We start from the raw sequence: 24,617 nt of genomic DNA, 5'->3' as shown, positions 1-24,617 counted from the left end.
AACTAAAAATCAACCAACCAACAAGAAAGACCACTGTTGTACTTGGGTAATGAAATCATGAATATGTTTTCCAAAAATTTCTTGTATATAACTGGTACTACATTTTGTTGGAAGATATGCTAATAGATTAAAAAAGGGCCCCTAGGTGCTTCTAGAATTTATATGCCACGGGAATAAAAATCTTAAAGAAATTAAAAATAAAAGAACTTCGGCTCTGGGATGTCCCCAAGACTGAGAGGCTATGTGACCTGATTGCTCCCTCTCAGCCGAATGTATTCTTCAGTCATGCCAGTGGTCCAGGCACTGGACAGGTAGGAGGCTACTGGAAAGGTCCAAGCGAAACCTGCTGAGGGTCCAAACTGAGAAGGTGATGCGGTGGTAAGGAGGAACTGATGGGGGGAAATTTCTCATTTTCTATGCCCAATCTCTCCACTCCGACTTCCCTAATGTTGCACTGGCTGCCAGCCTTTCCCCACCCCTCCGGCCCCCGGCTTTTCTAGAAGAGGAGTGGGGAGTGTTATCCCATATTTGGGTGACTCCTAGACGAGTTTAGGAAAGCTTATCTCGGATGAGATCTGGTATAGGCAATCAGCGGAGACAGGAAGACAAAATCTCTACCTATCCTGGCAAAATATGTCCATGCAAATAAAACTCAGAATGAACTCTTGACATCCAATGGGCCTTTGCAAGTCCCTTGATCGATTTGATTTGACAGCTCCCTGCCTCTCACTCCCCTAACATGTACACAATCGATCTGTCTCAAAGCCATATAGATTCTACCTAAAAATATATGTGGCAAATCCTTCCACCCTGTGCACCCTATAGCCATCATCTGACTCCAAGGCCCCAGAAACTCTTGCCTGCGTTCCTCCAACACCCCAATACTGGAATCATTGTTTCTACCCTTGGCCTTCCCGGTCCTCTCTCTATACAAGAGCCAAAGAGATCTTTTTAAAAGCACAACTCAGATCAGGTTACTCCTGTGCCAAGTCACCCTTAGTGGTACCTATTTCACTGAGGATAAAATATAGAATCCTTAACATGGACTGCAAGGCTCCCCTTACACTGCCCCTGCCTATCTCTCCTGCCCTTCTCTTCGAAGTATCCTCACTCGCTTCATGGACTACATTGGCCCTTCAAGCTCTCAGATGAGTCAAGCTACCTCGTGCCTCAGGGCCTTTGCACATGTTGTCCTTCCTTCCTGGAAGGTTCTCCTCTCCACTCTTTGCCTACTTAATAGCTATTCATTTTTTTAGCTTTCAGCTTAAGGTCATCTCCTTAGAAGGGTCTTTTTCTAAACTCTTCACATAGTTAGAACCCCCTGCTATGTTCTCCAATAGTGCCTCAGCACTTTTCTTTCATAAAGTTATCTAAATATAAAAATTTCTTCTTTATCTGTGCGGTGACTGATTGGCTTAATGTCTACCTCTCCTATTAGCGTGTAACTTCTATGAGGGCAGAGACTGTATCTGCTCCTTTCGTGATTGTATGCCTACCCAGTGCCTTGCAAGATACGTGGCTCATGGTGAGCCCTCCACATGTATCTGCTGAATGAGTGGTTATTCCCAGATATCAGTTAAATCACAAGAAGTATTTCCTGGTCATGCACGTAATCTTGAATCCAATTTAAGAATTACATAATGAAGGGTAACTGAAACACATAGTAATTCTTTTGCGAATGTGGAGGGTGCATTCCAAGGACATACTTCTTGGTTTGACAGTTTATTTCGAGAGGTAGAAATATAGCAGGCAATCAGAGATGGCCCAGGGTGCCAGATAAGGGATTGTCTTGGAAACATCATTAAATACTTTATAAATTAGGCAATTTCAGGCTGTGAGAGGATAAAGACACACTCAGTTTGTCTCAGTTAATGGAGGTCTATCAGCCGGGACTCTTAATATTGCATGTGACAGAGGACCCATCTCCAACTGCCTTAAACAACACAGAGGATTTATTGGCTTCATAACTGGAAAGTCTAGAGACAAGGTTGTCTTTCCTCAGGAGAGACTTGATGTGATGGCCTGACGATGTCACGAAGGTCCTTGTGTGTCTTTGTCTCTGACCTACCACGCATGTGTTGCTTTGTCCTTGGTTGTTCACGGTCACCTTAGGGTCGGAAGCAAAAGGGCTACTGCCATCCAGACCTCATGTCCTCACACATTTGAGCTACAGAAGAGTGCCTTTCTTCCAGAAGCTTCTGTAGTGATACTCAAACGTGACTGATCAGCAGAATCCCATGACAAGCTGATTCCTGGCACCCTACCCCAGCACCTCCGTCCCCAAACTTAAGTCTCTCTGGTGGAGAGCCTGAAAAGCTGTGAGCTTTGAAATTTTTTGTAGAAGTCTATAAAGGAGAAACAAAAATTGTCCCATAATGCAACCTTCCAGAAAACACTTCATGGAAGTTTTCCAATGAAAGTCATCAATACACAAAGGAAGAAAATCAAACAGTAGAGAATGAAATGTTAGCGTATTTCTCCCCATCCCTTGACCCAAAGGTTGGTATATATCAACACAATTCAGTTTTAGATCTTTTTTTTTTTTTTAATTAAGTAGGCTCCACGCCCAACGTGGGGCTTGAACTCACAACCCTGAGATCCGGGGTCACATACGGTACTGACTGAGCCAGCCAGGTGTCTGCTTTCCCCTAAAGGTGTCACTGTTATCAGTTTCTTATGTATTTTCCATTACGAAAGAATTTGTGCATTTACCAAAATGTATAGTGTATCGTTTTTTACATTTCATAAAAAAGGATCATACTACTTATATTCTTCTGCTTTTTGCTTTTTCTCACCAGAAAATATAACACAGAGACTGTGCTCTATTTGCAAATGGAGTTCCTCTTCAGCATTTTTAGAAGATGGAAAACGGGAACGCCCGGGAGGCTCTGTCGGTTGAGCATCTGATTTTGGCTCAGGTCATGATCTCGCAGTTCCTGAGTTCGAGCCCCACATCGGGCTCGCTGCTGTCGGCAAGGAGCCCACTTTGGATCCTCTGTCCCCTCGCTCTCCACCCCTCCCCCACTTGCGCTCTCTTCCAAAAATAAACATTAAAAAAAAAAAAAAGATGTAAGACTGTAACCACAGTTTATGTAACCAGCTCTCTAGTGAGGGACGTTTGGGTTGTGTGTTACACAAAGCTGCAGTGAACTTCCTTCTCCATCTGTCTCGACCTTCTTTTGTGGCTGCTTGCACAGAGGGGACTCCTAGCAGTGGGGTCGCTGGGTCAAGCGTCATTTAATAAAATGCCGATGAACGTTGACCTGATGTTGAGGTTCTGTAGTCTAGTCTATCACCAATGCTGCTCTTCCTTACACAGGGGCGTATATGAGGATACTGGGGTGGGGTTGGGGGGGCGGGGAATGGGGAATCGGTGTTTTTTATTTTTATTTATTTATTTTTTAACGTTTATTTATTTTTGAGACAGAGAGAGACAGAGCATGAACAGGGGAGGGTCAGAGAGAGGGAGACACAGAATCTGAAACAGGCTCCAGGCTCTGAGCTGTCAGCACAGAGCCCGACGCGGGGCTCGAACTCACGGACCGCGAGATCATGACCTGAGCCAAAGTCGGACGCTTAACCGACCGAGCCACCCAGGCGCCCCTGAATCGGTGTTTTTTAAAAGCTCATCATGTCATCCTGGAGGTCATCAAGGTGTGAGAGCCACTGCCCGCCGTGCCACCAACGTTGCAATGGTGGGTCCCTCGGAAACTGTTAAGAGACGGCTCTCGCCCCCTGCCGCCCATACTCTTACCAGCAACGGACCTTAGAAAACTTGATAGATTTTGTCAACCAGATTCATGAAAACATGGTCTGGCATTGTTCCAATTCGCACGTCCTTACTTCTGAGTATGGTTGAACAACTCTTCAGATGCTTTTGGGCCATAGATATATATTTTTTCCTTGCTCTCCCAGGTTGGACCCTCTGTGCTGCCTTCATTAGGTTTGTTTGTATTATGTAGGGGCTCGTTGCAAAGTAGAGAAACGAGTGCCTGTTCATCCGTGTTCCAAATATTTTTTCTCTTATTATTTCTTTGGACGGGTTCGTGGGTCTCGTTATTTGCCTGTTGGTGTGGTTTTCAGCTCTAAAGAAGGCTTTTGTTTTGTTCTGTTCTAAGGTGGTCAAATGTTAAAATCTTTTGCCTTTCTGGTTTTCTGGAGGAATCTATTTTTCAAAACCTCCCAGGTGACTGCCAAATTTGTGAGTTACAGCCCCACAGGATATAAGTGAGGAACAGAATACAGCCCCTTCCCTCAGGGGGTTTGCAACCATGTGGGAGAGAGAGGTCAGGGTGTAAAAGGGCATGCGGGGTCGAGGGCACCGTCTGAGAAGTTTCACATGAGCCGTGCGCTGGCCTGTCTACGATGCCTGCCCTGGCCACCGTCCCCTGCTGCGAGGCTCTCACCCGCAGATCCGTGCCGCAGGGACTAGGAGATTCTGTAAGGTAGCAGAAGTCAGAGAAAAGCCAGCCACACGGAGTAGAGGAAGAGGTGACTTGGGCCGCAGCACGGAACAGTACCGGCAACGACTATGGACCGTCTCAACACATCCAGACGCCCCCTGGTCTCAGAAGTGCCCTGGATGTCATCCGTCCCCAACCTACCCTCCGGAGCCTGGACACCTGGGGTGAGGCTGTCCCCACCTTTTCTGGACATGCCATGGGCGGAACTTCCTCTCCTGTCTTGTCTAGCCTTAAACAACCAAGTAAACAAATAAGAACACTGCATCTTGCCACTTAAAGACCCTGACTGATGTGGGGCTGTAGGACTTCAGAGAAAAGCCAGCTTTTCCTGGCCCGCGGGCCTGGGTGGGGAGTGGAACATAAAGTTCCATGAGCCAGAGAGATTTCTAGCGTGGGGCCTGTGGAGGGCAAGGGCTGGTTTTCACTCAACTCCATCCCTCAGAGTTTCTGGAACAGGATCCTAAGTGAGATATAACTTGAATGAATGAGGCAACCCATCAATCAATCATGGCGACAGGTTTTGAATTAGTCTTGGGAAGACTAGGTGAGGACCGTTTTCTTTTCCAGCGGAAAGAACGCCTACTATGTAGGAAGCGCTCAGCAGTGTTGATCTGAACAGTGAGGTGGGGACGAGGGTGTGAACAAAGGGACAGAGGGGAGAATACCAAAGTAACATCCACAGGATGGTGACAGCAGCCTATTGAATGATCCTGTGAGGAAGGTACAAATGCAAGTGGGAGTCTCGAATGCCAGGCTGAGGAATATGGGCCTTAATCTGTTCACAGTGTGGAGTCATTGATGACTTGGTTCAGGAAAAGACATGGTTCGAATCAGTGTGGCAGGAAGGCCGTTTGAGGACAGTGAGCGGCACGGATTCCGAGGTAGGAGGAAATTTGAAACCATCCAGACAAGAGAGGGTTACTCTCGGGGCCAAGGTTGGGAAGGGAAACTGGAAAAGAAGGGGTTGATTTAAGAAACTGGGCAAAGAGACCCTGAAGGTGCAGGTGACCGGGGGCAGGGCAGGGGTGGGCCAGAGAGAGGGAGGAGACCCAGACAAAAATAATTTCAAAATGGATTAAAGACCTAAATGTAAGACCACTTTTGAAACCATAAAACTCTTAAATGAAAACGTGGGCAGTAAACTCTTAGACATCAGTCTTAGAAGTATTATTATTATTATTATATATATTTTTTGATATGTCTCGTCAAGCAAGGGCAACAAAAGCAAGAATATAAACAGTTGGGACTACCTCAAACTGAAAAGCTCAGCGTTTGCAGGAAGCAAACCATCAACAACATGGAAAGGCAACTACCATTTGCAAAGGATATGTCCGATAAAGGGTTAGTTATCCAAACTATGTAAAGAACTCATGCAACTCAGAAACAACACAAACAACTACAAAAAAAAAAAAAAGCAAAAAACAAAACAAAACAAACAAAAAAGCTCCAAAAAAAAATCCTATTAAAAAATGGGCAGAGGACCTAAATAGACATGTTTCCAAAAAAGACAGGTGGCCAACAGACCCACGAAAGTTGCTCAGCATCACTAATCATTAGGGAGATCTCAATCAAAACCTCAATAAGATACCACCTCAGGTGGCTTTACTACAGTGAAAGAAGTCAGACAAACCCAAATATCGTATGATTCCACTCGTAGAATGGAATGGGAAACAAAACAAAACAAAACAAACGAGCAAACAAAGCAAAACAGACTCAGAAAGGCAGAGAGCAAACTGGTGGATGCCAAAGGGAAGGAGAGTAGGGAGAATGGGTAAAATAGTTCGCGGGATTAAGAGGTCCAAACTTCGTCACGGGCATGCAAAGCACAGCACAGGGAATATAGCCAATAATATTGTAATAATTTGTCTGATGACAGCTGCAGTTACAGCTACCAAGGTCAGGATTTCATAATGTATGTCAACACTATGTCGTACATCTGGAACTAATATTATATTGTACGTCAACTCACACCTCAGGGGCAAGAGAGATGTCTCTGGAATCTTGGGCGAAGACATTGCTTTCAGTTTAAATTTCTCACATAATATTATCAAGGGGGAAAAAGTCCTTTAGTCAGCATGGTGTAGGAGGCAATGGGTATTGCCCCTTAGTTAAACAAATCTGGCAACCCAGCACGTAATAGGTGAATGAATGTTAATAAATGTACAAACTAAACAGATGAATCAAAAAAAAAAAAGTACAGAGAAGAAGTATGGAACAATGAATAACAGAATTCTCAGAATTCTGAAAGCAGTAAGTAGTTATCGTACCCTGTTTTAATTGCGGTGACTCATGCAGTTTTGGGTGTAATTAGCTTTTTATTCTTACTCATATTTTAATTTTGAAACAAATATGCAAATGTACGCGAATAGGATAGCTAAGCAAATCATCCATTGCATTTGAGGAACCACTCCGGCAAATTTTAAAATGGAATCGCAGTTCTGACAGAGAGTTCCAGAAACTCATTTAGAAACAGAATCCCCTAAATGCAGTGAACTTGGCCCTAGAGACGCAGCTCTTTGGAGAGCTTTCGTGAACATGTGTTGAGAGGTTCAGGGGGAAATGAATGTTTCCCCTCAGATCCTTCTGGGCCTTCTGGATTCTGATCAAAGCCTGGATCCCTGGGCCTGCCTAAGATAACAGCGGGGCTGCTTATGGGGGCTGAAGCTCCCCAGGGTGTGGACTAAGCCAGGAGATCTTTATTCCCAGGCTCTCCAGAAAGACGAGGGAAGTGATGGCTGCTGTCCAAACTGTTAATTTTCATGTGCTTCCTTACACTGTTATTTCCACCATTCTATGGAAGCCATCATCCATTTGGCTCAGTCTCAGCCCAAAGTTGGAGTCGGGAAACACCATCCAGCACCCCCAGAGTGATTTCAAGATAATCGAAGTTCTTTGCACGCCTTTCTTAAACGCAGTAACAGAGACAGTTGGCCCACAGCAGTACTTTGTGAATTCTCCTCTTCTCCATCTAGTCCCCTCACACCCCAGCACCTCTTTCCTCAAAACTTCCTGATGGGCTGAGCCAGCCAAGAGGCGCTCGGACGATGGCAGAACCCTTCCCGGTGGACGGGGCTGGGGGAGGAGAGGCGTCTGGGGAGCAAAGCCCTCTAAGACCCGCAAGGGCAAGAAAGCCCGGGGCACCGAGCTTTTCATCCCATCTCCCCTGTGTCCTTTCATGAACGGGTCAGATCCGGAGCCTGTGCAGCGGTGGGACCGTTGGCCTGCAGGTGGAGTTCTGGCCCTTGACTGTCAGGTTGGTTAGATCCGCGCTGTCTTGGAAGGGCAAGTCAGATGGCTGCGGGGTGCCCTGTGCTCAGCTCCAGCGATGACATCTTTCTGTCACCAGAGGTGTCGAGAATCATCACATCTCAGCGAGTGTCAAGGTCGCGAGTGCAAGCGTCACCGGCAGATATCACTGTTCCCAGACACGAGACATACACCCCTCGGTCCCTAGCTCAGGGCCATGACAGAGATCTCTTCAGCTTGGGGCTATTTCCACCAGCCGCCCCCCACCGCTGCCTTCTCCCGCCTTGGGCCCCTCCCTCCCCATCAGGCCCCGTGAAAACCATTTTCTTTTTTTCAATTATTTTTTATTTTAGACAGAGAAAGAGAGCGTGCGAACAGGGGAGAGGGGCAGAGGGACAGGGAGAGAGAGAATATCCCATACAGGCTCCATGCTCAGGGCAGAGCCCTATGCAGGGCTTGAGCCCACGACCCTGGGATCATGACCCGAGCTGAAATCATGAGTCGGATGCTCAACCTACTGAGCCAGCCAGGCGCCCCTGAAGACCATTTTCTATTGAGCCACCGAGGGAGGGCTCAGAATAAACCCAGAATCCATCTTTTAAATGCATAGGCGGCCTTTAAATCTGGGCCTTGACTCCTACCATCACGTCACTTTCCTGTACAGTTCTTACCCTCTACCCGTGTTTCCTGGGTCCATTTTAAGAGCTGGGGGCACAGAAGGAAAGCCCTGAGGCAATAAGGAAGGCGAAAGGGGGGGTGAAGAGTCCCCTTCCTTCCCGCCAGGGATCTGAGCGCATCAGGTTGTTTTTTTCCCTCAAAGACAAACTATTCTGGCCTGGCTTCCCACATTGATCTAATCAAGAGTCCAAACACAATTTCGGGACTGTCAAAACAAGACCCGCAGACCTGACACAGACAATTAACAGAAGTCAAGGCAACCCACCCGCCACATCCTGTCTCTCCCCGATGTCTCATCAAGGCTCTGGAAAATCCCCGCGCCCTGCCCCGGGCTGAGCTATTGCCGCAAGCAGGTTGTTGTGCTGGGGACTCCTGACACTAGGCTGGAAGCTATAATTACCCGGTGTATAATTTGGTTGCTAAATGGATTGTTGACAAAGGTGCGCCTGATGAAATCACAGGCATTGCAGGGCACGGGGACGAAGCCGGTTGGAAGGAGGCAGGCCGGCGGTCATTAACAGCCGTGCCTCCGTCCCGGCTCCCACGTGCCACTGCAGACTCTGACCTCCCCGAGCCACTTGGGCTTCGGGCTCCGTGACGTTTGGAAATACCCGGCCTGCCTTCCTCCCTCGGGTGTCATCAGGTAAGAAACCTCAGCGGCAGAGGACTCCCCTTGGCACAACACAGGAAATGCAGTTCTGTTAAGCCACGGCTCCCTCCCTTCCTCCCCCCTCCCCCCAGCCCCCAGGGTTAGCCTGCAAGGAAGGTGAGCATAGCAGTGGCCGGGAGGAGAGGTCCCTTACAGGCAGCTGCTCTGGGGGTCCTTCCAGAGGGATCAGGTCTGAGACATGAGCTACTTGTCTTTTTACCCACAGTCTAAGTGATGGAATTGCAGACCCTCCCACTACAGGGCACCTAGAAAGGAGGGGAGAAGTAGGCATTGCCTTCTCGGCACAGGGGCTGAGAGGTCAGAGACTTTCTGAGGTCAGAGAAATGGCTTGTCCCAACCAAGAGGACGTCCCACAGGGACAAGGACGAGTGGCCCTTTTGGGAACCGGCAGAAAGCTCGGGACACAAAATACGAATAAAGGGTTAAACTTAAAAAGGCCTGGGAGGTCAGAGCATATATCAAGTCACAAATATTTCTTTCTTTCTTTTTTTTTTTTTTTTAATGTTTATTCATTTTTGAGAGACAGAGAGAGACAGAGCATGAGAGAGGAAGGGGCAGAGAGGGGAAGTCACAGAATCTGAAACAGGCTCCGGGCTCCAAGCTGTCAGCACAGAGCCCGACGCGGGGCTCAAACTCACGGACTGTGAGATCATAACCTGAGCTGAAGTCGGACGCCCAACCGACTGAGCCGCCCCTCAAGTCACACATACTTCTGTAAGGAACTGCTCGTTTAAAACAAAACAAACAGAAGTCCCAACATAGTCTATGAGCATTCGTGTCGAAAGAATGGAAGAGTGGAAGAATTTACCGGGACATAAGCCTTCTGGTGGCAAGGGTTTAAATTTGGGAAAGCCATGGAAGATTAGAGAGGGTCTGAGAAGAGGAACCAGACAAGTTCAGGGATGGGAAATCAAACTGACGGAAGGACAAAGAAGTCAAAAGCAATCACTCTACATAAAAGCGGGTGAGGGGCAGTTCGATACTCATGACACTCCGTTGTCCTCAGAAATTCTAGGCACCGGGGTGCTGACTTCTGTCTGACACGGGCCTTTCTGGACCTTATCCCAAGAGATTCAGTTACCAAAGCACAAGTTGATTTTCACACAATGATATATTAACACAGGTTTCATCTGTACAGCTGTCCTCCTCCCCTGTCCGAAACCCACGAAAGGGTTACTGTCGCAACGTGGGAATGATGGCTAGGTTGCCCTGCCTTCTGTCCACCCGTCCCATCTGGCCTGTGTGCCGAGTCTGAGCTTGGGGTCTGGAAGCTTCCAGCCAGCTTTCTGATGAGGTGGGCAGTTTTCGTCTAGTCTAGCCCCTCGCAGGAGCTTGGGTCCCAAAGGGCCCCACCCCTCCAACCAGTGGCCAAGCCCAGCAGGGAGCAAGATGAGTGAGCCGAGGACATGGGGCTGGACACAGTCCATAGAGCACAGCCTCTGGGGCACACAGAGGAGCAGAGAAAGGCTGAGAATGAATAGGGTGTGGGGGGACAACAGGGAGTCACCCAGCACAGATGGTAGGAAAAAAAAAAAAAGGAGCCAGGATTGGAAATGACTGCAGCATGCAGCAGACTTCAGACCCAGCAGATTCACGCGGTCCAGGAGAATATTTTCTTTCTTTTCTTTTTTTTTTTTTTTTTAAATTCTTTTAATGTTTATTCAGTTTTGAGAGACAGAGTGTGAACGGGAGAGGGGCGGAGAGGGAGGAAGACACAGAATCCGAAGCAGGCTCCAGGCTCTGAGCTGTCAGCACAGAGCCCGACCGTGGGGCTCGAACCCACGAACCGCGAGATCATGACCTGAGCCGAAGTTGGCCGCTTAACCGACTGAGCCACCCAGGTGCCCCTGGGAGCATATTTTCAAGTAACGCACAAGCCACCTATTGTCCTGCTCCTGCCATCGCCCACCAAGACCTGAGGAGACACGGCTGTAATCCAGAGCCGCTCACCCCACAATAGCCTGGGAGAACAAACGAATGAGAATCTGGAGGAATCGTCTCTGTAGCAACATCCTGATGCCGCCCAGCTCTGATGCCGGCACTTCCAGCCCCTCAGTACGTGGCCCAGAGAATCTGACATAATAATCATTCCATTTCACAAACAGCTTTTCATCCCCTTTTCCTACGGATACCTCCTCTTTCTCTGACATTATGCTATAAAATCTCAATGACTCCGGTCCTATGCCTGCAGACAAGCCCGTCTGTTTAGCAGAGACCGGAGACCCAGAGAGAGAGAGGGGCTGCACTTGAGAGGGAGGGAGGAACGACCGAGTGCGTTCACTTCCAAAGAGCACAGCCACTGAAGATGCCCGGCATCTCTGATGGAGCAGAAAGAGGTCCTAATATTAATAGTGACCATTTCAGCTTCATTTAAAGATGACCCCTGGATTGCAAATGGCTCATTACCGCCCCAAACCAAAACCAAACCGAAACAAAACGGGCTTTTCCATTAGAGCCAGAGCAAGCAGTTTCATGTTAATTGAAGAAAGCCAACTTCAAGAATGACTGAATGTATTCATTCAAACCAAATCAGGAGCCTTAGCTCTGCCTGCGGACATATTGTCTCCTCCTGCCTCTGCCCGGGGCGCCATCTAGCGTCCTCCAGCCTGTACTACACTCTCCAGCCCGCTTGTCGAAAAAGCCTTTTCTTGTAAGGAGAAAATCATGAGACTTGATAGGGGGGAAAAATTGGCCTCTATGATAGACATTTTTTTTTTTTTTCAAAAGTGGTTGAGCAATAAAGACTTCCCATTTATTGGACTTCACACATGATTTTGCTTGAGCCAAACCAAAGACTCGTGACTTTTAAAAACAATGAATAGGCAGTACAGAGTATTTGGGCAATTTTCTCACGGCTGGTTTTAGGAAAGACGTCTATGTGCACACATAACAAGCTGACTGATTTGCGTATTGGGTTAGCAGTGCACATTTTTCAGGGTGGGACATCTTACAGATAAAACGTAACAGAGCACTGTTACGGGCTGAATTATGCGCCCCCCCCCATTCAAATAAGTACCCTCCAGAACCTCAGACTCTGCAAGCCGAGGGAAGAGGCCTCCTGAGACACCCACCCCTTGATACCTTGATCTTGGACTTCCAGCCTCCAGAGCTACAAGAAAATGAATTTCTCTTGTTTAAGCCCTGCAGTCTGTCCTATGTTATTACGGCAGCCCTAGCAAACTAATACAGCCCCTAAATGTGTTTTGTCCCCACAAGCTGGGCAAGCGTCAGGACACTGGACACACTGAAGGTAAGGGCAACTGATACAAAATCCCGCATCCCTTCATTGTCTGCACAATGCATCCTGAGCCCTGAAGTGTCCGGCAGCGGTTTTAGGAACCCCTTGCGCCCACTCCTCACCCCGGTCAGTTGGGGAGTTATTAAGAGATAACATTGTCCCCTAAGACCCGCGTTCCCAGATGGAGGTTCAAGGGAATCAACATCTTCCCTCGGTGGGGTGGGGGGACTTAGGTGACAGATCTGCCTTTGGCCAACAGTTAGGTGGGTAAGCTCTGGCAAGTTACGTCTGTGAGCCCCGATTTTGTCCTCTCTAAAACGAGGGTGATCGGGTCGCTAGGAAAATCGTATATGCTCGTCCAGTAGGAGGCTTAGCACCGCCCGTGGCACAGCACCTGCTCAGCGCGCTCCCCCTGGCCACGCCTACCCGGGGACGGGGACGTCAGAACGCCCAAACGTCCTACGGCGGCGAAGGTGTGCACAACCCCCGAGCCCCACCCCCCACCCCCAGCCCCACCCCCATCTTCCAGGGGGAAGCCACAGGAGCTGCTTCCGCGGGTGTAGCCTGTGCTCCCCACCCCCTCCCCCGGTCACAGTCCCCAGAGGCCGGACGTCCCTGATAAAAAAAAAAAGCCAAGTTCAGAAACTCGCTTCCAGTGGCTTCTGATTTCCATAACCTCAATGAAAGATATGAAAGCTACATCTCCTATTGGGGACCGGAGCCTTCGGCTACAAATTTTGAAACGGTTTTTTTTTTTTTTTTTTGCACCAAGGCTGCGGCGGCTGGACCAGGAAAGGCCGCGTGCTGCGAGGAGCCAGACTCCTCGGAACCGCAGCGCCGACTCAGCCACTTCCCGGCGAGATCAATCCCCCGGCAGGGCCATTTCCCCCGGCCGCGCGGGCCATTAGTGGCTCCGGGCCAGCCCCTTCGCAGAGCGCGTCACCCGCGGGCGCGCACTGCCCGGCGCCGCGCCACCCACCGCGGGCCGGCCGGGGATCGCGGAGCCCGAGCCGGAAGGACGCGGCCCTGTCGCCCGTCGCCGGCCTCCGCACGCCCCCGGCTGCATCCCGGCGCCGGGGCTGCGGAGCCGAAGCGGGAGAGGCGCACTTCGCCCCGGCGAGCCCGAGTCCTTCCTCCAAGGCAGTAAATGCACCGGGTGCTGGCGCCCCCTCCCGCCCCGCGCTGTCCCCTAGACGGACGCCACGGCTCCGCCTGGCGGGCACCAGCTCCCTCCAGCTTCCCGGGCCCTGGCACGATTTTCATAGTCAGTGGTCGGGGGGGGGGGGGGGGGGGGACGATTTGCAGCTTCAAATGGGTGTCTCGGGGGTCTAGGTGGCAAGAGTCGCGCCGCTTAACGGAAATGCAATGAAAACGCAGAAAGGGTGAGGCCAGGAACGTACCGCTGTGCAGCTCAATGCAGAGCGGTGCTGTGCGCGCAGCAACAGAGTACTCGGTATTTCATCGGGACCCCTGTGCCGGGCAAACAGCAGTGCTGGCCCTCTCTGGGAATCAGGGTGCTTTGGCAAAGATTGAGCGCCTTGCAAATGAAACCCGTTTTCTTAACCGTACCGAGGACAGAACACTGACCCTCGCAAAGGCTTAGGGCTGTAAAAGGAATGCACACTGTAGGGTCCATGGATAAGACAATTAAAGCCCCCGTGTACTTTACACGTTTTTATTTAGCTGCTTGGACGGAAACAACAAGGAGAAGTAAGGTGTCCGCGTGCAAACATCTAAAACAGCTCACAACTCTAAACGGCAGGTCTCACCCAGCCTCGTGCTGGATTCCCTTCAGACAAACCGTAAATGCCGAGAGCGGCGGCGAATGTCACCCAAACTGAAGTCAGGGAGTCAGTCCCTGTGAGACGGACCCTCTCCTGTAATTTGCTTTGCGAGAGGCCCTCTGTGCTGGCAGTTGTGCCCACGGAATCTCACAGAACCGGAAGCAGCAGTGAGCAGGACTCGGGCACTGGAAGAAGAGAGGAGACGGCAAAGGGAGAGAAATGTATAGAATCGTTCACTTTGCAAATTACATTGGCAGACAGACACATCCCTTTGAGTGGTCTCACTCAACAAGATCAGGATGTCTGTCTGGGCCTTGGGTCCTTAACCCTCAGGAAGCCAGAAGGGACAGAGGAGCTGAAAGGGATAAAAGGTCCCTGGGAGGCCCAGGGCCAGGCTGCATGGGAAGAAGTCTCCGGTGGCATTTGACAAGGCCCCACGGTCTCCTGCCATTCCTGAGAGCCGCCAGCCAGTGTGGATGTCGGTGCTTTCTTTCCCTCCCTCAAGGTCAGAGCCGGGCTTCGCTCCCTGCCTGCAGGGGGCCTGGCCCATTGGCCCTGCCCGAGGGCTTACCTCATAAGGACAGTCCCGGGGTCAGAGGGAAAACGGAAGCATCCAGAGCTCTGATGGCTGAAATGGATCTAGGGAACAGACTCTCAGAGGTGAGGTGGGGGGGAGGGAGGATGAGCTTAAATCTACATAATTTGGATGCAAAAGGGAATATATTCTGCTTCAACCTTTGTGTTAAGCTTTTAATTCAAGTCATCAGGTATTTAGAATGCATTTTAATTTGAGAGGACGTGGAATAATTGGAAATCAAAGAACTAAAGAACGAAAGTGACTTGTGATCTGTATATTGGCAGAAGAATATATTCCCTCGCCTACCTGAGGTTCCGCAACACCAAAAATAGCCGCGTCATTCCATTATTATGTAGCAAATAGTAAACCCCTGCTGTGGCCAAACATTCTTAGAGGAAGCAATGGAAGTCCTGGCATCTCTCTTTCTTTTAATTTTTTAAAAATGTTTTTATTTATTTTTGAAGGAGAGAGAGAGAGAGAGACAGAGCATGAGCTGGGGAGGAGCAGAGAGAGAGGGAGACACAGAATCCAAAGCAGGCTCCAGGCTCTGAGCCGTCAGCACAGAGCCTGATGCGGGGCTCAAACTCACAAACCGTGAGATCGTGACCTGAGCCAAAGCTAGACGCTCAACTGGCTGAGCCACCCAGGCGCCCCCTGGCATCTTTATTTATACAGAGATGTCATGGAAGCATACTTTCCATCAGCGGTTCTCCGCGTGTGTTCCCCGGGCCAGCCGCATCAGCATCACTTGGGTATTCATTAGACATGCAGATTCTCAGGCCTCTCCCTGGACCTACTGAGTCAGAAATTCTGAACCTGGGGTCCAGCACTCTGCGTTTTAATAAGCCCCCCTGGTGATTCTGATGCCTCTTGAAATTTGAGAAGCCTGCTCTACGTAGCACCTGCCTTTTGGAGTCAAGTATTTAACTTTGGTCTGGAAGTCAGAATAAATCCATGCGTAGTGAATTTAAAATAGGGTTTGGAACATGGGAAATAAAACTTGGTAACTGTACAATCATCACCCCGTCTCCTACCCAGTGCAAGAAACCTCACATAAATCAGCAGAGGACCGAAGAGAAGAGACAGATAGGATGAAAGGGAAGGCCATAGGCTTCATGGAACCTGGACAGACCTATCTGATCATGTGCCACAGGGCCGTGTTTTTTTCATCCAGGCTCACTGGGCATCTTAATCACCATTAAAACTAAACGAATGCAAGGGCGCCTGGGTGGCCCAGTCGGCTGAGCATCCGATTTTGGCTCAGGTCGTGATCTCACAGTCCATGAGTTCGAGTCCCATATCGGGCTCTCTGCTGTCAGCCCAAGGCCTGCTTTGGATCCTCTGTCCCTCCCCGGCTTGTTCTCTCTCTCTCAAAAATAAATAAACATTAAAAAAAAAAAAAAAAAAAAACCTAAACTAGTGCGTACCAAATTTAAAATTTACAGATTTAATTAAGTTGGCAGAAATCCCCAAAGTTTGCCTGATAGATCTAAGAAGATATCAACAGTATTAGAACAATGGTTTACAGCTAACAGCATGTCCTTTATCTGGGATAATGGGTTGCAGGTCAAGACCAAGCAACCAATAGCACCAAATAAATTAATCAGGGTCTGTAAAGACCATAGACTCAGTGTGAAAGTCAATAGTATGATGTGATCACAGGAGAAGCCGGCGAGGTACTGGGCCCTCTTCAAGCGACTGTTGCCTTGCAAGGGGAGTGTGGCAGACTGAAAAATGCCCCTCCACGAAGACATCCACATCCTTATCCCTGGAACTAGCGGATGTTACCTTACACGGGTGGAAGGTGGCTTTTCAGGTGGGATTAAGTTAGGGGTCTTGAGGTGGGGAGATTTTCCTGAGTGATCCACGTGTACCCTAAACACCATCACATGCATTCTGCTGAGAGGGAGGCAAAGGGAAATTTGGCCACACGCAAAAGAGAAGGTGTCGTGGGGCGCCTGGGTGGCGCAGTCGGTTAAGCGTCCGACTTCAGCCAGGTCACGATCTCGCGGTCCGTGAGTTCGAGCCCCGCGTCGGGCTCTGGGCTGATGGCTCGGAGCCTGGAGCCTGTTTCCGATTCTGTGTCTCCCTCTCTCTCTGCCCCTCCCCCGTTCATGCTCTGTCTCTCTCTGTCCCAAAAAAAATAAATAAAAAACGTTGAAAAAAAAAATTAAAAAAAAAAAGAGAAGGTGTCGTGAAGACGGAACGGAGAGAGAATTGAAGACACTGGCTGTGAAGACAGGAGCAATGTGGTCCCTGACCAAGGGGGGGCCGGCAGCCACCAGTAGCTGGAAGAGGCAAGGAACAGATTCTCACGCGGAGGGAGCACGGCCCTGCCGACACCTTGATCTTGGCCCAGTGGTACTGATTTTGAATTCTGCCCTCTAGAACCAGGAGAGAAGAACATTTCTGTTGTTGTAAGCCACTGTGTTTGTGGTCATTTGTTATAGCCGCTGCTGGAACCTAATACGGGGAGAAAGAAGAGGGTTCTTTTCCATTCTTCACTTAGAAATACTGCCTTTGGTTCTCGGTACCACACGTTAGGAGATACATTTACTGAAAGAAGCATGAATAGTTGTTCTGCAGTTGTTCCCCTTGATCCCAAGAGGAAAAGTTAAGACCAACAGGCACAATCTACAGGACGACAGATTTCAGCTTAATATAAGGAAGCGCTGTCAGGGCAGAGAGGGAATGAACAGCCTCACGCGGTAGTGAGATCACCGTGGCTGGCGGCATTCAAGCAGAGACCGAGCTGCCCTTTGTTAGGAATGCAGATACTGTAAAGAGAATGCAAGCCCCAGGGGCGGAGCGGACTCAAGGCTGTGTACGGCCCCTTTAAACCCAGACATTCTGGGCCTGGGTGATTTTACAGCAATTCTCTGCTCTCACTGGAGACAAGGCAGACAGGAAGAAAGAAGGGACAAAAAGGTTGTAAAAGTCTGAGTGTGCAATGATTAAACCCAGGCACGGATGTGGCTTTGGAGATGGAGAGGAAGGAATGCATTTTTAAAGAGGTTTTGGAGGCTTAAGTAATCAGTCTTTGGCAGCAGCTTGAATTTGGAGAAAGAAGAGTATTTATTAGGTGCCTCCGAAGAACGCTGAGCCCAGAGCTGTGGGCAAGATAAACACAGATGGACACCTGTCCCCGGGGAGAGAGCAGAGCCCACGTGAAATAATTGGGGAGTAGGGTTCTAATAGTGAGGTGCCTTTGATATGGGTACAAGTGTGAAAAGGAAGGGATCGGAGAAGACTAGGTTCATCAGAGGTTTTGGGGTTTTGCGCTGGAGGAAGTGGGCTTTGAGGGATGGCCAGATCTAGGTAAGAGAAGAGAAAGAGGAGAAAGTGTGAAGGCAGAGAAGTGGACGGGCCGGTGGGGACTCCGTGCTGAAGGAGTACAACACATCCTGGTCTGGTTTGTGTGGCAAACAGCAGGGAAGGGTTCACATGCGGCTAGATAAGCGGCCCAGACTCCAAGGCAAGGCTTGCAGCAAAGGCTGCGGTTCCAGAAAAAAGACAAAGAAAAAAGACAAAGAGGTCGTGAAGGTACGTTTAGCTGCTGGCGCCTTCCATTTGAGTGTGTTTGCAAGGTCTCCAGAGACGACCTTGGTGGCCTAGCTTGGGGAAAGTACTTCTTCAACAAAACTCAAAAGTGCAAAGCAAAAGACGAAAGCTTAATGGATTTGAATCCACCAAAATGCAAGGGTTCTATTCAGAGAAGGACCAGGTTATCCTGTGGCAGATTGGGAGAAGGTGCCTGCCATGTCAAAACTGACGAGGGACTGGGGATCCCTAGATCCCTAGGGATCTGGAGTACGCAAGAACCCTGCAAATCAGCAGAAAAGTTAGAAACCCCCTCTCTTCAACGAACAAAGGATCCGAAGAGGCATTTCACAGAAGAGGAAACCCTCCTGAATAACAGGTGTGTGAAGAGATGTCCCAACTCATCAGTAATTAGAGAAATACAAAGTAAAATGACAATGAGTTACCACTGACACCCATCCAATTGGCAAAAACTAGAAAGCTGGATAATGCCAAGTGGTGGCCGGGATGTGGGAACAGTGGAATTTCCTGGACCTGCTGGAGGTGTGCGGACTGGTACAGCCATGCCAGAGAGCGGTGCTTTGTCACATTCCATAGTCGTGTGCGCTGTGACCCAACGATGCCACCCCAGGCAGGTTTCCCAGAGGAGCCCTCCTACAAGTCCTCAGGGGCCATGCTTGAAGATGCTGGCTGCCTCTGTTCGTGGCAGTGGGTGTCCTTCTGTGGGGGGTGGCTGGGTACAAGTGGAGGAGACACTCTCCGAGACACTCTGCCCAAGTCAGAAGGGTAGACTACGTGTACACGTGACGACATGAATAGATCGTTTAAAATATGGTGTGCGTCAAGAAAGCGAGAGACAACGGAGGCTATAAGGACATTCGTGTACATTTCATACTACACGCCTGTTCAACACCACATGTCTGATAGGGGACATGCTAGTGACATACGTAGGTCACGTTGGAATGGTCGCCTAGGAGAGGAAGGGAAATGGAAGCCGAGAGAACAAATGCACACATGCATGAATGAGATCGGGCAAAATAAAATTTTGCCTGGGGGCAAAATAAAGAGATCTCTTAAGCATTATATCAATTACTAATGCAATTCCATATCTACATATCGAACAGATGACTTACGAGCATTAGCAAGAAAGTGGTACCAAGAGGAGCCCATTATGGGCTATAAAGTGGAAGTCATGCCACAAATTCGTTTAATGTGGAGACCTCCTAAACTAGTAGTCAAGGGATGTCCCTAGAGATAGCACAGAAAGTCATTGTCGTGAACCCTGTGAAAAGCGAGCGGAAGCATGGACAGAATAAATATTGAGTCTGTCGTCTGAGCTGGCTGAGGAACGAAATCCAGTAAAGTTTGGGTCATCACCTTAACTCCATCTAGAGCTGTGGTTCCTACGAATTTTCAGGTTGCTGCTCTTTGAGAACCTTATCGAAGTTTTGGCCCCTCTTCTCAGAAAAATAGACACGAGCGGATACAAGATTTTATGTCCAATATCGGGGATTAGAGCAGTGTGAGACCTTAGAGCCGTGGATTTCGGGCTGCGAACCAAGTTCAACCAAGTTTATAAGCGGGGATACCCACCACTGAGACCCGAATAAGGATATCTGTGTTTTTAAGTATCCCCAGGTTGTCTTGGTATATATCCGTAGCTCAAGTCGCAGATCAAACCTCACTGATCATGGGAATCATCTAAGGATCTTTTGTAAGAAGACAGATATCCAAGCCTCGTCGTTAAGGGGTTCTGCTCTATTAGAACCTAGAAATCTGTGAATTTTTGCTTTTCTCCAGGTTGATACAGGGGGAGGGACCTACGCTGCCCAATCACAGCCCTTCCTTGGGATGTTTCTAACTATAAGTAGTGTGGGACGTGCAGTCCATGTCTATTAGCAGCCCCATGGGTGCTCACCAGCAGGTGCACCCATCCCCTACCCATTGCAGGGTGCTTCTCCGAAGGCTTGCACCCATGACTTCAGGAGACTTGCCTTGGCCGGTGGCAGGCCCTTTACCTGAGACCCCCCCCCCCCCCCCCCCGGTGAGTGCATGGCCCACCCTCGGAGGGTGATGACTCAAAGACAGACAGCCTGAGTTTGGGGACTGGCTCCATCACTTCCTAGCTCTTTGACTTCGGACAGGATACTCTGAGCTCTGTGCTCAGACATCCTGAGTTATGAATTTGAGATAAAAGCAATGAACTTGGAGTGTAGCACAGAGGAGAACTCAACAAATGGTAGTGTTATGTCACAGCTTGTTTTTGTCATTATAAAATCCCATAGGATGACATCGGGAATCGGAGGTGTTTGGGGTATAAAATACAAGTCTCTGGGGAAGGAGAAGAACTCTCCTCAAATGTGTGAAGAGAGAGCAAGTGAGAGAGAAATTAGACACTTGTAGACCGTTACTGGAAAGCAAACCACCTAGACCCAAGGGTGGGAGTTACAAGGAGGCAGGGGTCACCCAAGTATACCCAACAATGCAGTAGGCTTTCACAAGAGACAAGGGAGGGAAAAGAAAGTGGTAAGGACCTCCCAGCCCCTGGAAGTGTTTAAGCAGAGATTGAGTTGAGCCATTTCCAACTAGACGAGAAGTAGGCCTAACCCTTGATATCTCTTCTAGTTTAAATAACTTAAGATCCGTTAACCAGCTCTAGAATCTTAGGTTGCCTAAAGTTAACTCTAAGTGGCCACCTATATTAACTTTGTGTTTTGCTTGCTAACAAAAAATAATTTAAGGAAACTCAGTAATTGGGTAAGCATACCAAGATAGGTATACCAATGTATAGTAATACCTCAGCATTATTTATACTATGTAATGGGAATAACCCAAATATCTATCAATAGGGGATTGGTTAAATAAATTATACCTGTCTCTCTTGGTACATTCATAAAGCAGAGCGATCCATTGCCGTTAAACGTGATACTGCTAAACATCAAAAATGATTTTGTAGATCCAGGGTGATGTCCACAATGTTTAACAACTGGGAGGACGGAAGTGCTGACCAAGCAGAGCAGATCCAGCCGCAGCCAGAGAGCTCTGCCGGAACGTACCAGCAGAGTTATCGGTCCCGTGTAAGATCTGCGACTTCCATGCAAGGTCAGGTACAGACCATATGTACATAAAGGGGCATCTGGAAGGATGGGCACCAAAATCATCAGTGGGGGTGAGACTTGGGGTGATTTTTTAAACTTTCCCCTTTACATTTCCTGTATTGCTTGAATTTTCAAAATGAGTATACTGTGTTTGGATTTTAAAAATCAAGTGTTCCTTTACAGAATGACGGTAAAATCAATGAAGGACCCCCCTTCAGAGCATAGTAAGGAGAGTAAGGAGTCCGAATCTTTCTCCTGCTTCCTGCTTTCCACACTCCTGCTGGGTACCCTCTAGCATTAGGGGCTGCAGCGGAGGGTGCTGTGGTCCAGGCCACGGAACCCTGGAGGATGTACTGATGTTGTCTGTGCCTCAGTTTCCCGTCTGTAAAATTGAGGTGATTTATTTAGACTGAATGGTCTTTCAGCTTTGTGGCTCATAAAATTTGCATAAAATACCCTTAACCATTTTTTAAACAAGTTTTTGAAAGTTTATTTATTTATTTTGAGAGAGAGAGAGAGCGCAGGGGAGGGGCAGAGAGAAAGGAGAGGAGAGGGAGAGAATCCCAAGCAGGCTCCATGCCGTCAGCACAGAGCCCGACGTGGGGCTCGATCCCACAAACGGTGAGATCGTGGTCTGAGCCAAGATCAAGAGTCAGACAATTAACCTACTGAGCCACCCAGGTGCCCCAGCCTTAAACTTTGGATAAGAGTCGTAAAGTATAAGCACAATTCGAACAACCCTTTTTGCTCCTGAATGATTTGAGGATAAGTAGCCGTAGTTGACCTGATACTCAGCCCCTGCATATTTTTGTGTGTTTCCTCTGAACAAGGATATTCACCTACTTAACCACAATACAACCATCAAAATCAGGACATCAGCGTTGACGCACTCAAGTGTCGGCAATTGTCCCTTTCTAGAAAAAGATCCAGGTCTGAATCCCAAGCTGCATCTAGCTGTCCTGTTTTCCGAGTCCCCTTCAGCCTGGGACAGTCTTCGGTCTGTCCTCGACTTTCGGGACCTTCACGCTTCTGAAGATGACGGGCTGGTTATTTGGTAGAATGTCACTCACGTTGGGATTGTCTGATATTTTGTCATGATTACACGCACGTTACGCACCTTCGGAAGGAGTGCCCCAAATGGGTGCTGTGTTTTTCTCATTATCTCCTGTGAGGCGACACAAAATTTTGATTTGTCCCATTACTGACAACGTTCACTCCGATCGCCTGATTAGTCTTCTCCTCTGTCAAATTACCATTTCCCCTTCACTGTCAATGACTATTTCATGGGGAATACCATGTTCCTTGTCACTTTTTTCTTTCATCTATTTACGTGTATTATTATATATATTCTTTCAATTTATTCTTTCATTGATGTATATCTGTATATGCTTACGGCTTCCTATTTTATTCAACAGGTTATCTGATTTTTATAGGTTTTGTATTCTGAGGCTCATGCTATCCCTGGCTTGGCCATTGGGAGCCCCTTCAACCTGTCTTTTGTTATTGAGAAGCCAAGATGCGGGCGTTAAGTGTGCCTTTTGCTCTTTGAATGTCCCTGTGCCCAGGCAGTCCCAGTGGACGCAGCCAGGAAATATATGTACAGGCGTAGATGGAGATATAGTTAGATACATACACACATATCCGGCTACATTTATTTAGCTATCTGTCCCCTGAAAACCAGGTTCAGACACCTCCAGTTCTGAGTTCAAATACCTCCAATTCAAACCAACTAGAAATGCCAGTTTTCTCCGTCTCCATATTTGCACCTTCCTTCCCTGATGGGGGCAAAACTCCTTCTCATGATCCTTAATATGTGCACCTATGTGACCAATCTCCCTGTGAGTGGCCCGCCTCCTGTCTCTGCTCCACACCTCCTTGCCCTGCTCAGGCGCCGACACCCCACTTCGGCCACCTTCCCCGGCGACCTTTGCCCCCATCACCCTTCTGTGGCTCTGCGCCCCCCTCCCCTGTGTCCCCAGGCTGTCCCTCCACCTTGAGGCCTCACCTAATTGCGTGCTTCTAAGCTAACAGACCTGAAAACGATAAATAGCTCTCAAAACAATGCATTTTCACTTTACTTCCTACTTTCCCTGTTTTCAAACCATAGTTCCTACCGCCCCTGTGGCCTGAGATGGTGAGAAATCCCCCCACTTCTGGACACACACGTATAGATCACAACCTATGCACGGCAGGCGAGTTCGTTGTTGCCAACGCTGACCCTCGGAGCTCCGGTCTCATGACCCCACTGTGTCCTTGATGTCCCCACGTGGATGCTTCGTGAGCACCTTAACTGAACACGCCCGAGGAGACCATGAGTCCCCCAGCATGCCCTTCCACGGACTTCCTGGTTTCCGGGCATGGAGTCTCCACGCGCTCCGTTTCCCCTTCTGGAAAGGAGTTATTCTCAACTACTCTCTTTCCCCAGTGCTCCTTTCCACAACTAACGTATTGACTCTACCTCCCCAAATGCTCCGCATCCATTTCTTGCCATCCACTTACACGTTCATCACTGGGCCGTGGCCACCGTCACCCACCCTTGAGCCCCCAGTCGCCTCCTTGGGTGGGTTGTACAGTCACCACACCTCTGTCCACACAGCTTTGGCCTGTGTGTGTGTGACTTGCCTCAGCCTATGGATGCGAGCAGAGCTTTAAGCGTGAGCTCGGGGCTGGTTTCCGCTTTCTGCTGGGGGGGGCACGATGGCCCTGTGTCCCGTCGGGGCCACCCCCGTCAGCCTGGTCCCTCCGTGAGAGGAAGCTGGGGCAGAGCAGTGACCTCCGGCACGTGAGCAAGAACCAAATGCCCTCATCGTGGGCCTGAGCAATTTGGGGGTCACGCCTCGCCGCGACAGAGCTTACTGGTAAGTTCCCTGAAGTCTGTTCTGCTCGGCAGCCATAAGCTGTCTTCCAAAAATAAAAACGAAGTCACTCCCAGTGATTTCACCCCATCCCAGACCCTCCCGGGGCTTCCCATTGTGCTGTGAGTGAAATCCCAGCCCCTCAGGTGGTTTGCAAAGCCCCAAACCCCACCAGCTTCCAGTGGTCCTCTCTCCACCCCTGGTGCTCCCAGAACAACTTGCAGCCTGTCCTTCCTGGCCCTGGCTCTTCCCTCTGCCTAGAGGAAGCCCCCTTGTGTCCACAAGAAGGGCTGCTCCTCTGGGCTTAGATCTCAGATTGAACATCGCTCCATCAGAGAGGCCCCCCTGACCACACGCGCTGAAGCATCACCAGCCGCCACGCCCTCCTCCTTCAGTGGTGTGGCTGGCCCTTGGCACGTCTCTGAGGTTTCCACATCTCTGTGTTTTACCTGCTGCTGTGTACCTCCT

This window comes from Neofelis nebulosa, chromosome 1 (assembly GCF_028018385.1).
Source record: "Neofelis nebulosa isolate mNeoNeb1 chromosome 1, mNeoNeb1.pri, whole genome shotgun sequence".
NCBI classification, from domain to species: Eukaryota; Metazoa; Chordata; class Mammalia; order Carnivora; family Felidae; genus Neofelis; species Neofelis nebulosa.
Note: the sequence above shows the minus strand (reverse complement) of the source record.